The sequence below is a fragment of the Pteropus alecto genome, unplaced genomic scaffold (genome assembly GCF_000325575.1).
Source record: "Pteropus alecto unplaced genomic scaffold, ASM32557v1 scaffold106, whole genome shotgun sequence".
NCBI lineage: Eukaryota > Metazoa > Chordata > Mammalia > Chiroptera > Pteropodidae > Pteropus > Pteropus alecto.
This window is the reverse complement of record NW_006442103.1, coordinates 6,072,123-6,088,407: the sequence shown is the minus strand read 5'-3', so window position 1 is coordinate 6,088,407 and position 16,285 is coordinate 6,072,123.

Below are 16,285 nucleotides of genomic sequence, written 5' to 3'. Positions count from 1 at the left end.
ACCATGAACAACTCCACATTCACTAGTCTTCGAGATGTCAACGGGGTACAAAAATGAGGTCACTGCTGTGCCCTGCGACAGGGAAGTCTGCAAGGGGCAAATATTGATAAGTGCTAGAAGACTTTCAAGGCAATGAGCAACATCCCTGGAGCTACTGGCATCTCAGAGATCTTTTAAATGTCTAGGTGCAAAGAGATAATATCCACATTATATGGAGAAGGTAAAGCAATTGTTTTGTAATTGATCAAGTAAAATTTCACAATTATTCATTGACTACCTGCTATTAATTGGGTATATTTGTTCAAAAAATATGATGAGAATACTGATATTGGTAACAACTAATACTGTTTAATATGTTTCAGACACTGCACTAAGCATTTTAGCTGGTCAGTTACTTTATAATAATCTTTACAATAACCTTATCAGCTAGGTACTAGTATTTACTCCTATTAAAAGATAAGGTAAATAGCTGTTTAGAAGTTAAATAACTTCCTTGGAGTGCACCGGTGTTGGGTAGCAGAGCCAGAATTTATACCTAGGCCCAGCTGACTCTAGACTACAAGCTCTTTATCACTGAGTTATACTGACATGGTGGGATTGACAATTATGAACCTCACTCTCCTTCAAAGAAAAGAATACTGCCGAAGAGGGTTAGGAATAATCCTCTAGTCTAGATCCCTCGATGAGCACCATGAGGCTGCAGGACCATGACCACCCTCAGGAGTCCTCTCCGTGAGTGCTGAGAACACAGCTGCCCAGGTGACAGTGAAATGGCAGTCTATCGTTTCTAGGTTAGTGATGAAGTTCTAACAGCAAAAATGCTTTAGTGGTAGGAGATCACAAAGAATAAAATTACCAGTAACTACAATTTCCAGATCTGAAGAATAAGAGGCTACCTTGCTATGTGACAGTGTTTTTCACCTCTCTTGGCCTCCAACTGTTCATCATTAAAATAGATTTAACAATACAAACCAAACACAAAAGCCTGTTGTAAGTTATCAGCAATACCACTGCTAGTAAGGGATTGTAAACAGAAGTGCAGCTTTTGAGGTGCTGTCATACCGCTGTCCCATGACTAAATGAGGGGGAGACCAGTAAGTACCACTTGCCATGTCAGCAAAGAGCCAAGTGTTTGACTTTTGAAGAATGGTATCATCTTCTAACATCATCAAAATGTAATATTCTTTCTTGTTTTCTCTAAAGCACAACACATAGTAAAGCCAAATAAATACTTTAAGTCAGACATACACAATACACACAAGTTAAAATTAGTGAAGCTATATTCCAGTATTGAGCTATGTTTATTATTTATTAAAAAAACTTCAAATATTTGAATAAGTGATCGTTACATATCGCATTTCAATGATTACCTAACTTGCAAAACTGTTTTATGCAAAATGTATATATAAAAACATAATATGAATAGATGAATGTTTATTTGCATAATTTACTTAGTTTACATTAAGTACTATTAAATGTTCTTTGATTCCCCGACGTTCTTTTATAGCTATTTTTTAAATTACCATTAACCAGAATTCAAAATGCTGATTACATTCTTAATATACTGTGACATTTTACTACTTATGATTTTATGAAGTCGAGCATTTAAATTAAGATACTAATCACTCTAAGCTAAAGAGACGTGGCATTATGTATTTGAAAGTTTTATGATTTATTGATTCAACATGCAAATTACAGTATTTGAACAATGATATTGAAAGTATTTAATTTTGATAAAATAGAAAAAAGATATAGTTAAAAAAGTTTTATTCAATTTAATACCAACACGAAAATAATTTTAATCCAAATCAGTGATTTTATTGACTAGGACAAAATAGTACCGAGCTTCGACTTCCAAAAGAGCAATTACACTTTTTAAGTAGAAATAAATTTGTCATATTAATTTATATTTACCACACATATAGTGTTTCCTTAAATACATTTGGCCAATAAAACAATTTTCTGGGAATTGGGGACATTTTATTTCATCTGGCTGTACTTTAAATATATGAAGGAATGGTCATTAGTGCCCTATGAACTGACAGATTTCTTAAGCTGATGAAATATGACTGCTTTTTCCCCTTCTGTGTGCACATGGAAACGCAAACAATGTTGTTACATATAATGGCAAATCACTGAAGTAACTTTCTCTTTGAGAAAGGCTCTGACCAAATAAAGTCAGCCAACTAGAAAGGTTGTGTGAATTCGTAAAGCCTTTAATTAAAACTCTTTCTTTTTTAAAGCAAATCTAATAGCATTAAATACTTTGGTTTCCTGTTTAGAACTACTAGTCCTTGAACTTACCAGTTCTGAGTCATGGGAGCATTGTCAGCCTTGGTCTAATGGCACCACAGCCAGTGTCTCCCAGGATTTGTCCAGGCTGTGACTTTATGAGGCTGTTAGATATGCTAAGATAAATATTAATCATTTTAGGGTAAGAAGTTGTTATATGGTGCTCTAGCAGAAAAACACTCCTGAATGACCTGCCACTGATCTGAAAGAATTAATGTGCCTTTACCTTTTATACTAACATCCTCCTACATGTAGAATAATATCACATACTTGGAGACTCCTACCAGAATATAAAATAACACTATAAAACATAAAAGAAGAACCAAAGGCCTGGGAGTCTGCAGTGTAGACTGAATTCCACTTTGGGCTTGTGCTAATAAATAGTTTGCTTTTGTAGATATGAAGACTGAAAAGGCAAAGACTTACTGGAAAGTAATAGTGACTCTAAAAGGCCTGCAAAACGTGCTCCCATTACAGAGACTTTCTAAATCAACTTCTTCCTGTGGACTACACAGGGCTGAAAAATTAACCTGGTTGAGAAGGCTCCACAGTGCTTAGAACTGGAGCAGGGAAGAGACGATAAACAGGAAACCACGCAGAAAGCCCCGTGGTGCAAACACCTGAGGAGAGGCAAAGTGAATTCCATACATGGAGGGGACAGAAATACTGATCAACTTTGGAGGTCTGAGATTAAAAAAAAATTAGAGCCAAGGAGTAAAGACAAAGCAAAATCATAATGGGTAAGAGCAAGTGAAATGGGCTAGAGGTGTCATTGAGATGGGACAGAAGTGTGGAAGTCCTTAGAAACTGTTTTCATGGGCCCGCTTATGTGTGTGGTGGTATGAGGTGGCTTACAGTTCCAGAGAGAAACGTGTCATCTACTCAGACACTAGTTTTTCACATTTAGTGAGGCATATTAGCACCGGTGTTGAGGTGACCCCAAATGTTTGAGTTAGAGGAGGTACAGGCATTGAGTTGAGTGAGGTTCAGAGGACCCATACCCACAAAACCCTCCAAACCATACCTTCCTAAAACCAGTTCTGGTTAGAAGAGTAGTGATCACCCTGAAAATTAAATGCAAAGTACACATTTCTAAAGAAAATATCATGTTTGGGCTCCAGACCTGGGCCAGAGGGCACCAGGGTGGTGGTCTCCACCCTGCAGGACTCCCATGTAACTCCCCCTGACCATGCATGACCCCTCATGCCACACTCGCATGACCCGGCATGACTCCGCACATCTATGTGCGTTCTGCCCACTCTACACCTGGGTGGCACCGCTGCAGGACCACCATGGAGGGAAAGGTCCTCCATTACTTAAGCAAACAACCTTCTCGATTCTGAGAACCGAAGCCGTGCTAACCACGTACTGTCACTTTGGAGTAGGCAGGAGAAACCTGAGGGTAAAGTTTCTCCTCCCCAACGGTCGGCACCGAGGGCAGGATAAGCTCATTGGCTGGAACCCCCACTTCTCCATGCGGCTGCTGCAGAGGAGGAGACGCTGGCACACCCGACACCGCCGGCCTAAGTCCCCAGCTTTGGCGAGCCGGCCGGGAGAACTGATGGCTATGACTCTGCTAGCATCTGAAAACTGCTGCAGCTGAGAGATCATGGACATCTGCAGGTAGAGAGTGGCATAAAATAGTATTTCTGAAGCTAGCTACTCAGACTTAGCAACTCATAGCTTTTCTTTACTGAGTCTTTCCTCCCAGAGGTGGTCATTTTTTTCTGTCTGTGTGTCTTCTGTGTCCTTTGTCATAAGAAGGAAATACCACAGGGACAGGACACAGGAACCGACTCCCTGTAAGCTTGTTGTTCTAGCTGGCTTCAATGGCTGGGGAATTCAGTTCTCTCCAGAGCAGCGTCTGTGGAGACAAACTTTGATGTGGGTCCCTCTTTAAAAGCCAATGAGGTTTTCCCTTCCATTTCATTTCTATTTCCTAAGAGCTTGGCTGATTGATCAGTAAACTTATCTTCCCTGGTCTCCACCATCTACAAGGTGCAATTACCAGGTTGCACCTGGTGGCCAGGCGAATAGACTGGGTTTAAGTGAGTCTCTGTTCATCCACGCCAGCTCTCAGGGGACTGTGTCATTAGGGGCCTTTGTCATCTCAACCTTCGTTTCCTGATAGTGCTGGAAAAATCCCATTCCAGTAGCGCCTGCCCAGGGCCACGAATTAGTGGGTTCACAGCTGGATGCATCCCAAATTTTGTGGGAGACCGAGACACCGTCCACACACCCTCATCCTGACACCTGTGTACAGAGGGTCTGTGCTTTCTCTGGCGCTGGGGGTGTAGTTTCGGGACTGTGATGGCTGCATCCTTTGCACTCTCTTCATGGAGGCCTTTGGCTTCCTTGCTTACGTTACAAAGAGGCTTACTGACGTGAGCCGCTATTAAAGCCCTGCCGTCAAGCAAGACCAGGGATCCTTGGAAATGGAAAATCTTCAAAACTGGTAAGATGCTTTCTATCTTTGAATGGCATTACTAGTTTGACTGGCTCAAAGTAATTAATCAGTTATATACATCAAGAAATAAAATAGACACTAACCTCAAAGTTTTTTGGATCATATGACCTGGTAAAATATTTGTTATTAAAGCTAACTTAAGTTTGGTTTGATTAAATAGACATTCTTTTTTGTTATTAACATGAAATACATTTGTTTACAAAAGTAAGTTCATGTTATATATTTAAAAATGTGTCAAGAAAATAGCTCAGGTAATAAGTGCCTGAAATCTCAGTGTTTTAATGAATAAATAAAATAGATGCAAATAAAATAAAAGGTTTTTAGGTAAAACTTTAAAAATTTTTTGTGTTATGAGCAAATATATTTCTATAAATTATTAAATACGTTCGTAAATTTATCAATCTAAAGAATCCTCGTATAACAGTTCACAATTGCTTACTTAGCTTCCACTACAAATTAAGAAGGACATTTGAAATATTTATACCTTCTAGCAATTGTGAAGATTCATATGTAAGTTTTTGTTTGAACGCATTTTCAGTTTTGGGGGATATTTATCTAGGAGTGAATTTACTGAACCACATGGTAATTTTTTGCAGGATGGAAATCCCAAACTATTGTACATAGACGCCACACCATTTTACACTTGCACAAGTAATGTTTAAGTTTTCCGATTCCTCTACATCACTGTCAACATTAGTTATTTTTAGTTTTCTCAATTATAGTCATTATAATGTGTGCAAAGGGGTATCGCACTATTATTTTAATTTGCATTTATATCACAATGATGTCTAACATCTTTTGGGGTGTTTATTGAGTATTTGTATGTCTTCTTTAGAGAAGGGTCTATCTGTATCCATTTTTAAAATTTAGTTGTCTTTTTGTTGATGAGTTGTAAAAGTTCTTTGTATACTCTTGGATAACAGAATCTTATCAGATATATAATGTGCAACTGTTTTCTTCTGTCTTGTGAGCTGTCTTTTTACTGTCTAGATAGCTTCTTCTGATGTACTTTTAATCATGAAAAGAAAAGAAAACATTGTTTTCCAAAATTATTCATTAAAAACAAGAAGAGTTGTAGGATAATGGGTAATGTCAGACCACTTAAACCTATATAATTTTGTTAGAAAATTAACAAAAATAATAACTGTTAGCAAACTAACAGTTAAAAAATCTCAGTTTCTAATAAATAAGAAAATAGTTCAGTAAATATAGGATTTTAATTTTCAAGAATATTTTAAGGCAACTTCAAATTTGGGGGGATGTAAGGATCTACTGAGGCTGCTGAGCTATAGAGACGAGAGCAAAAGACACAATCTGGGGGTCCCACAAGCAGAGCATACAAAGTGCAAGCTCACATCAAGTCAGGAAAAGTGGCAATAGGTGAAGTGTCATCATATAAAGCAGGGGTTCCAACCCCCAGGCAGTGGACCGGTACTGGTCTGTGGCCTATTAGGAACTGGGCAGCAGGCAAACGAATGAAGCTTCATCTGTATTTGCAGCTACTCCCCAGAGCTACCATCACCTCAGATTATCAGGCATTAAAATTCTCATAGGAGCACCAGTCCCTGGTACCAAAAAAGTTGAGGACCGCTGATATAAAGAACTATATAACTCTGTAGCTTGCTGCGTTCAGCTGTGTAAATTATACTTTACTTCTGTTACCTTAGGTGCAAAATATTAATAATTTAGAAAGATACATATGAACCAATGTAAAGTCACATTATATTGACATCGTTCCTGAATTAACCAATATCTATCCGCTAATCCAACATGTTTGAGTTTGTTAGAGTAAGGCGGAAAGGGAGAGAGTTGAAGTTGAACCTAAAGTTCAAAGCCATAAAACAGAAGAGGCACAGGTGACCTCTAAGCTGTTCTCCCCAGAGTCTCAGTCCACTCCTGAAGTGGCAAGGTGCTTGGAGACACAAAACGTAAGACTGAAATGCTCCGTAGATGCCAACAGCTATTCGGGAAATGCAGCATAGTGACTCCTTAGCAGGATTTAAAAATACAATGTCTCTTAAATCATCCTGTGGACTGAAGATAAAATGTTAACCTGATTCATCACTGAGATATATATTATCGTCGGTGCAAAGTTAGCATGTTCTCTGCCACTGGACTTGACTTTAACAGAAAGCAATTGTTGGGCTAGAGTAAAAAATGTTTATGTCAGTTATAATCATAATTCTTTAAAGACAGGATAATTTATTTAAATTGCAATAAATTTCATGAATCCTGGAAGGGAAAAAATGTACCATCATTTGTATGGATAAATCTTTTTACTTTTCTCTGATCTGGGCTGATCAGAACAACCTGGAGTATTTCAGGGAATTTCATTCTGTTCTGAGCATGGTAATATTGACCATCAAGAGTGTGTCCAGATAAGAATAACCAGGAGGGTGGCAGCCCTGAAAGCATGTCATAAGAGGAATAGTCAAAAAGTCTGGGCATATTCTTCTTGGAAAAAGACAGGTTTAGGGAGCTTGATTTTAAAGGGCCATTATGCAACGGAGAGAAGTAGACCTCTCAGCTGGTACGTAGAAGGCAGAAGTAAGACAGTGAGTGGAATATGAGTGGTCACAAGGACTTACTCACATTTGGAAATGTCCAATATCGAAGCACATGCTGAAAGTACCCAAGCTGAAAAATCAACGTCTCGGAGATGTTACAGGGCGCATCGTACTACTTAGTGAAATCTGGGCAAGGTGACCTTTAAGCCACATTGTTTGATATTCCAAACCTTTATTCCTAACCATTGGGAATAACATACACACTGTGATGATGCTTTCTCACATTCATTTGGTTATATAAACGTTTTTGAAACTTGGCTACAAGTTAAAATCAGAGCTTTAGAAAAGTGAAAATACATGTTCTACTTCAAGGCCTTTGAATAGTATTTCCGGTGAAGGAAGGCCAGGAAATCTATATTTTCAAAGCAACAAGTGATTGTGCTGCATCCAGTCCGCTGTTCAAAGCACAGGGCTCCTAAGGTCAAGGCGTTGGAGTCCATCCCTGTTATTGGTTGGTTTTAAAAATTGTGCTTTTGAGTAAGTGAAGACTGGGCAATTTAGCTCGGCAGCCAATTTTACCATGGGGAGATTTATTTGTGAAAGGACAGCTAAGCAATGCTACTACTATTACTACTAGTAGTAATAATAATAGTAATAATTGCTTATAGGACATGCACAGTGCTCAGGACTTCCTATGCAATGTTTTCTTAGGATAGGCCTATGAGGTCAACCTCTAAATACTGCCTTTTTTACTTTACTGGAGGATGTAGTGCCAAGACACTTTGTTCTCTGAAATCATAGATTATCAGAAATGTAACTGTTTGAAATCAGATCAGTAAAAATGGAACAGCCCACTCTTGCTTGGAGGATCTGAGTCACTCTGACATTGAGAAGCAGCCTCAATTTTCAATCCAGGTGCAAAACTTCAGATAAAGGTTTTTTGGACATAATGTTCAACATTCATCTTAACTTTGTAGTTTCCAAGGAAACAGAATCCAGAGTTCACTTTTCAACTCAGTCCTAATGTTAACTCCTTTGGTCAGAGCCTTGCTCTTTTTTGTCATTATCAAACTTCCGCTCTATTTAGATATTGTCTAAACTCCATCCTTCCCCCCAAGTCCTATTTTTAACCCTGTTTGTTCTTTTACTTGGTGAGATGCTCCATGGTTCCTCTGGTGTGCAATCTCTCTTGGTGGAACAAGTTAAGCCTAATTTTGTCAGGCTAGAGGTATGTCCTTCATGTTATCAGATGGGTTCTATCGGTAGATATTATAATCTTTAATTTTGTAAAATAGGGTTCAGAAAAGAACTTAGGATCAAAGATTAAGTGACAGAACTGGGACTCTAACCCAGATCTACATGATTTCAAAACCCATGCTCTTAACACTAACACACAGAGTTAGAGAACACTGGAGCTGAAAAAGAAATGAAGGTGTGCCGTGCTGCTAAATTTTAAAAAATCAGGACTAAAATCAAGGTATCCTGACCTCCCAACACCCATCATATCAGTAGTTTTGTTTTCATTCAACTGCCAGTCAGCAACTTTTCAGGCTTCCCCTTGTGTTTGCACTTTCTATTTCCTTGGTACATCCATGGGGCTCTGGGGCCACCCGGACGGAGCCTTCACTGAGACTGTAACACCAGAAACTTCACGCAGCTCCCAGAACTCCAGATAGTACCTGACTATCCCCTCCCAGACAGATGAGGGTATAACATGATCAAATTAATGCATTTAAATTTCTACAGCTTTTGAAATAAAATGCATCAACCTTCCTAGATATAGTTAATAGACTACTACCATAAAATGAGTAAATTACGGAAAGCATCATCCTTCTCTTCCTTTTCTACCCCACCCCAAAATCAGAGTACGTGGGTGGCCATCTATTCTGTCTAAGTCTCTAGTCAACCCTGAATTATAGCTATCCAGGTATGTGTTCCCCAAGTCCTGCCATTGGGAAGCTGTGTAAGACAGTGACGGCCATCAAAACTCAGAAGTATTTACTAATCATGGGCACTAATTTAATGAATCCCCTCAAATCCCACTAAAATATCCCTTACTGACTAAGAGTACCATCCACCTTGAGCTACTGATTTTTGGATATGGCAACTACCTAATGCTATTCAATTCAAATATAATGGAAGTTAATCAAAATCTTGCGAAAGATCCAGGATTCCATGAAACTGACGGATGGGCTGAGAGAGAACTGCTCCGATCAATTCAAAGACATTACTGAAGAGCATCTGGTGGATTTCTACTCTCTAACAACTGAAGAGAGAAGTTATGGAAAGGCCTCCAAAATAAAATGATTTGAACAGCAAAGGCAGAAGAGAGGCTCTGAAAAAATTAAGGAAGTCCTGGAAGAGTTCTGCAAAACCAAATCTCTTTAGGGACAAAATATATCCTCGCAATAAGATAAGATCATTTATTTTATTTGTGTTCATCTTTTCTTCAGGATAAAATTTCAACTACAACTTTTCTTCATTTATAAGAAATTTTAAAACCCATTCAAAGCAGATTAAGTTTTAAGGATCATTTTTTGTTAACAATTGATGATAAGAACTCCTGAACCCCATTCTTGGTGAGAAACATATGTGTTTGGGAACCCTTATTCTCATTTCTCTTGAAAAGTTTAACTTTTTTCCTTTTCTTGGTTGTGTCTCCTTCATCACACATAATGTGAATCCAGGCACATCAGCCCTTCACTTAGTTCTGTCCTCTACAAAGTTGGCGCTCAAGGCCCTTTCTACTCAGTGTGGTCTGTAGACTGGCCACTGTGCATCACCTGAGAGCTTGTTAACTATGAAGAAACTCAGATCCTGCCCTAAACATCTGCGGTAAATTTACATTTTAACAAGAGCCCCAGTGACTCATATGCACTTTTATGTTTAAGAAGCATTGTTCTAAATAATTCCAAGCACTTTTTTTTGCAATACTGTATTTTGTGAAATGTAGAGGTCACTCATCTCTTCTCCTGCCTTCATATCTAATAATTCACAAGGTTCTCCAGAAGCCCCTGTCTTATTCTTCCTCTGTCTTTCTCTTAATTCTTACTAGGGCACCAAAAAAGGCCCCACACTGCTCTCTCAGCTTTCATTTAACTTCTCACCCCGCTGCCCAATATTTATTGCATCTTTTCCGAATGGTCTTCCTCTAAAGAGCAAAGGAGTCTGTCATCACTGCCCTTCCTGCGACTCTTGAAAGACTAGTTGTAATGAGACCTAATCTCCATGGGAAGCCAGGTGCCTGCAGGTTCCTGCTACCCCTCCAACCCCACTGACGTCCTCCTCCCACCCCATCAGGCCCTGACTGGCCCCACCCACACTCCTTGGAGCTCCCTTAAGAACAAGTGATCCCTCACACCTCAGTGGTACATTTCCACCTGTTATCTATCCCCAGGGCAGGATGGCCCTTCTTTCCTGATCTACTTAAGAAATTCTACTAAATCCACCTAAAACCACTGTCCCTTGAAGCCTTTTCTATCCCACCCAAATAGAATTGATAACATTTATGTCCCACTGCATTTTGTACACACTACATATCATATTATGTTGAAATTACTTTCACAGATATACTTCTTCCTTGTTTCTGTCAGTGCCCCAGCAGAATATGAGATCTTGAATGAGAATGAATTTTATCTTTGACCACTAGCATTTAGCGTCCAGAATATAGAGGATGATCAATAAATCTCTGTTGAATGCATAAATGATTTACCATGAAACAAACCTTGCTCCTCAAATAATTCTAAATATTTTTATAAAAAATTATTAACTTATATTATTGATATGAAAGAAAACTTATTTTTTATCACTGACATATTTATTAATCACTAGTGAAAGAAAAAGCTTTTAATGAGGTTCACATGAATTCTGTACCACCACTATTGAACAGTGGTTATGAGCAGTCCCCAGTTTTAAATTCAATCACTTCTTGAAAATCTTATGGGCTGTAATAAGAGGTAAATTATAGTCTAAGCATGCATGCTTGAATGTTTAGAAAAGGGAACTTTTGTTTATTCTGTTTTGTTTTAATTAATGTTGAATAAGTGCAGAGGTAAAACATAAAACTTCCAAATCTGAAGTACAAAATATTTTAATTTTCCATGCTTAAACTGCAGCCTAGGCAATACATCAGAATCACAGTGGGAGGGGGCAGGTCTGGCAAAGCACAGTCTGATTCTACTTCAATGCAGGACATCACGAAAGGCTCGATCAGGTCTGGCAGAAGCGAAAGAGAAAAGAAAAAGGAAGGAGAAAAACGGAAAAGAGAGAGGGGGGAAGGAAACAAAGATGGAAGAAAAGGTGGAAAAAAAGAAATGAAGAAAGAAGGAGGAGGAAAGAGGTGAGGGAGAGGGAGAGGGGAAGGAAGAGGGGAAGGGGACGGGAAAGAGGAAGAACACACTGCAAAGACAATCCACTTTCAGTAATAGCAATATCTCAACACGCCTCATGTTATAATGTGTTTGCGAATGTTTTCACAGAAACCTGACAAGAGCTTCTAAACTAGAATTAATTTTTAGCCATATACTTTATGACTCAGATTATGTACAGATATTAGAATTCAAACTACTCCTTGTTGACATGTGTGTGTAATTTTGAATACTATTTTCTTGATAATGCAAGGTCCTTCAAGAACTTTGATATTTCTATTTGGCTCCCTTTCTTCTCAAAGAAAATGCTGTTTTCATAATAGTGTTCATTTCTTTGTCACAGTGTCATCACACTCGGTAACCTGATATTATGGTTTAGATCAATATCATGATTTTATTAAGCAAAAGAGAGGTGAAAATGTAAAAACTAGGACAAAAAGATGCATATTGACAAAGGAAGGGCTGAAGTATATAACACTCTACCATCTGAAGCATAGAATCAAATTCTTTATGACTTAAATTTTATCGTATTTTAGAGCCCATAGTAAATTACACTAACCATTTCACTGTGAGTTAAAAATTAAGAGAATCAAGTTTAACTTTTAAAACTAGCTCAAGCACCTTTTCCAATGAAGTTTTTCCCACCCATTTCACCACATGGTTCTACTCTCCCTTCCTGTTCTCCTCTTCTGTGTCTCTATACTCGGAAGACTGGAACTATTCCTCTCAAATGTGCATAATTGTTTATATTCTGTTACGTTCTCAGATTGATAAATTACCTAAAAGATGAGACTACATCATATTAATCTTTCATTTTTCAGTAGGGTAGAGTTTCTGGCCCAAAGAATGAACTTAATAAATGTTTAATATATCACTGACTTTAAAAGTCAATGAGAAAGCAATAACATATTTCTGTTTATGTTTCTTTAATAACAGAAAATACTACATAATTAAGCTCCAAAAAACATTAAGCAGAAAGAATATACTTAATTTCCATAACGAGAAACGACCTTTGTCAAACCTTTTTTCCTTTACTTATCCACTGTCAAGTTCATAATTCTATGTCATTGGACTTCTTTTAGAGGAGTATTTACAAAGGGAGCTGTTTCTAAGTCGTTACTTATGTCCTCCTAAAACTGATTTTATAAAATTAATAGTCTTTAATTGCATTGAAACACAAAGGACAAGGGAATGAGGTAATAAGCTTGTACAGCTTCTTCTATGTACTGGCTGTTTTAATGAACCAGTCTTAACTGTTTTTCTGACTCCTTTTAATAAAACTGTATAATTCTTATGACACTTTCAGTGACAAAGCATTCCTGATTTGTTTCAAGTCCAGATCTTTAGACATTTATGTTTATCTACATTTGTCTGCCCAGAGTTTTCAAATCACAAAACAATCTTGACTACTCATACTGATGAGGGGACAGTGCTGACAAATAACATAGCTAGTGCTGCTACATAAAATTAACTCTGCAGATCTTCTGCTATTTATGTAAATTTGTAAAAAAGCAGGCTACTAATGTAATCTTTTTTCATACTTTGATGTTTGGGGTTATTTACTACCACAGATTTTTGGTTCCTGCTAAACATACTTTTCAAATTTCATGAGAGAGATAAGCTTTATAAAACAACTTACAACTTTTCAGAAAATTGCACATTTGAAGATCCAATTTTATTCTTTCATGCTGCCACTGAAACAGTCTTCTTTCTGATCACCAAGCAATTTTCCAACCTCTTTGAGATTTCACTTCCTAAACAACTTCTTTCAGAAAAACTTTCGGCAATAATTTAACACTTCTGTCTGCCCTGGTGAGGGAGGTGAATTAGAAAAATCTGAAAATAGATTCCAGTGAAAACGAAGCAGGGGCTGAACATTTATCTGAGAGTCGGTGTCTCTTTGGTGAGAGCACTGTTCTGCCACAATCAAAGTTAAACAGAATAAGTGTAGACATGTTACTTTTAATTTTTGTGCTCAGCTTTAAAATTAATTTACCAAAAGTATGCCAATGATGGAACCATAATGTTTCCCCCACATAATTCCAATATTTTAAAAAGACAGAATTTGAAATTAATATTTGCCATGATAATGTCATTGCGTGCGTGCACATACATGCATGTGTGCATAATAAAGAGATACTTAGAATGTGACCATTGTATTTCAAATATTGGCCTTGATATTTATTAGATGTGTAGCCTCAACTAGCTTAATTAACCTCTCAGGGCCTCAGCTCCTCATCCATAAATTGGTTGTAGTAACAATATGAACCTCATAGGGTTTGTGTAAAAATTAAATGAGTTCATACAAGTTCCTAGAACAGTGCTGGGAAGACACTTCAACAGGCAGCTCCCTGAGGCTACTAGAGCCTTCTTAGGACACTATTAGCTGTCAGTCCCTATGAACCAACCATACTGGAATCAAGAATGTTTTGCACTTTTAAAATTCTTAACAATAAGCTTTTATATTAGTAATACACCCCAAAGTTTGGTGATCTTCACTTCTTTATCACAAACAATTTCTATCTCTAGTCCTTCTTCCACAAAGATGAGGAAAAGATATGTAAACATCTTTTCACTGGAATGATGATGCTAAATTCGGTTGAGAGCTACTTGTTTGCCAGATCCTGTGATAAATGCTTTACAGATATGTTTATTTCATTCTCACAAATGCCTTAAAAATTGGGTTCTCGATTTACATGTAAATCCCGATTTACATGTGGGAGACCAAGGCTCTGGGAGGTAACACAGCTAGTAATCTAGCTGCGTCAGACCAGAGAATGAGGAGGTGTCTGTGTGACTGCGGGGATAACAGCTAACTCCTCAGTGACACCGCAGTATGGAAGGGGCTACAGGAAATTCAGTTTAATATCTTCATTTCTCAGGTGAAGAACCCAGAATCAGGGAGTGACTAAGCTGACACAAAATCGAAGTCTTCTGCCTTACAGTCTGTGGGTCTCTCTGTCACACTGCTCTGTATCCTCCTTTCCTCTGGACTAATCCTGAATTTATATTTTTCCACTTCTTCAATTTTGAGTAGAAAGTCTGGAGGGAAAAAATGTTTGCCCTGAATATGTTCCTCCCCCACACATCCATTTTTTTTTCCTTTGAAGCAGCAACAACAGCTGCCGATGGAAGATCCCCCGGGTTTACAGAGCATCAGTCAGCTTCATAGATAAAGGCGAAGATGAGAAGGCAGAAATCCCTCCTTTAAAGAACTATGCTATGTTTTTCACTCTAAATTCATTCTTTCATTAGCGAATACTTTTAAGACAATCCTGAAACCTCAAGGCAAGAATGGCAAAGCACTAAATTCTAGGAGTTGTAAGTGGTCCCTAATTAATTGCCAAGGGCCAAATGGGAGTCCAGTGAATGGACACTCAGATCGCTATCTTCTCTAATTCATTTTATTTAAACTCATCCTTTCCATAGCCTACAGTCTCTTCCACTTTCCCTATGTTATTAGAGACAAACTTCATTAGTCAAAGGCAAGAAGAAGAGAAAATTGCTTTCCATATTTATTTAGAGTTTAGTGACTTGAGGCTTATCAAGAAAAGACAGACAAGAGTTGGAGACAGCACTTCTTGTCTTAGACCAAAAGGGCTTGCATTCTAACTCTGAAATTTGGAAGGAAAAGCATAATCTTAACCCTAAGCATAATGTGTCAATACTTTACATAATCTTTTCTCGCACATACATCCATCATGCATACACAAAAAAACACATGCAAAATGCAATATATTACACTGGCTCATTTTGCAAAAAATAGACTATATTGTAATTTCACACTGAAAATGGTCTCCTTTTTAAACAGGGTAGGTCACGAACAAAACAATATCATATTTCTCTACTCATTAATTTAATAAATATTTACTGAGAACCTACTATGCACTAGGCACTCTCCCAGGTATTGAGAATACCCAAGTGAATAAAAAAGGCAAAATTCCTCCTTTGTGGAGCTTTATTTCTAGTGGAGAAAAGAAGTAATAAACAAGATGAATAAATAAGACATACAGAATGTGAACTCATAATAAGCTCTAAGGAGAAAAAAAGTAAAGCAGTGAAAGAGAATATAACGTAACCAGATGAAAAGAGTAGAACTTTGAGATGACGTGGTCAGCAAAGACCTTCTGAGAAGGTGATCTTCGATTTAAAAAGGAAATGAGAAGATATGCGGGAGGCTGGAGTTCCACCAGAGAAGAGAGAATCCAAATGCCTGAGGTGGAAGATGATCTTGCATCTCTGAGGAACCAGACAGACTCCAGTGATGTGAACAAAGGGAAGAGCTGTAGGAAATGAGATCATAGAGACTGGGAGGAGAGCGGGGGCCAATTATGTAGAACCTTCCAGTTCATGCTAAATATTTTGACTTTTACCATGAGTGAGATGAGGATCTCTTAAAGAGTTTTAAGCAGAGAAATAACATAATCAGGCTTATGTTTTAACAGGATCGCTCTGACTGGGAGGCTAAAACTAGACTGAAGTGGTAAAAGGTCAATAACTGGTGGCTTTTGTAATAAACCAGATGAGAGACGATGGTGACTTGGAGCAGCACGGTGGCAGTGGGAGTGATATGAAATGGTTAAATGCCAGATATATTTTGAAAGGAGAGATGAGAAGAACTGCTGAAGAAATCAATAAGGGCTGTAAAATTT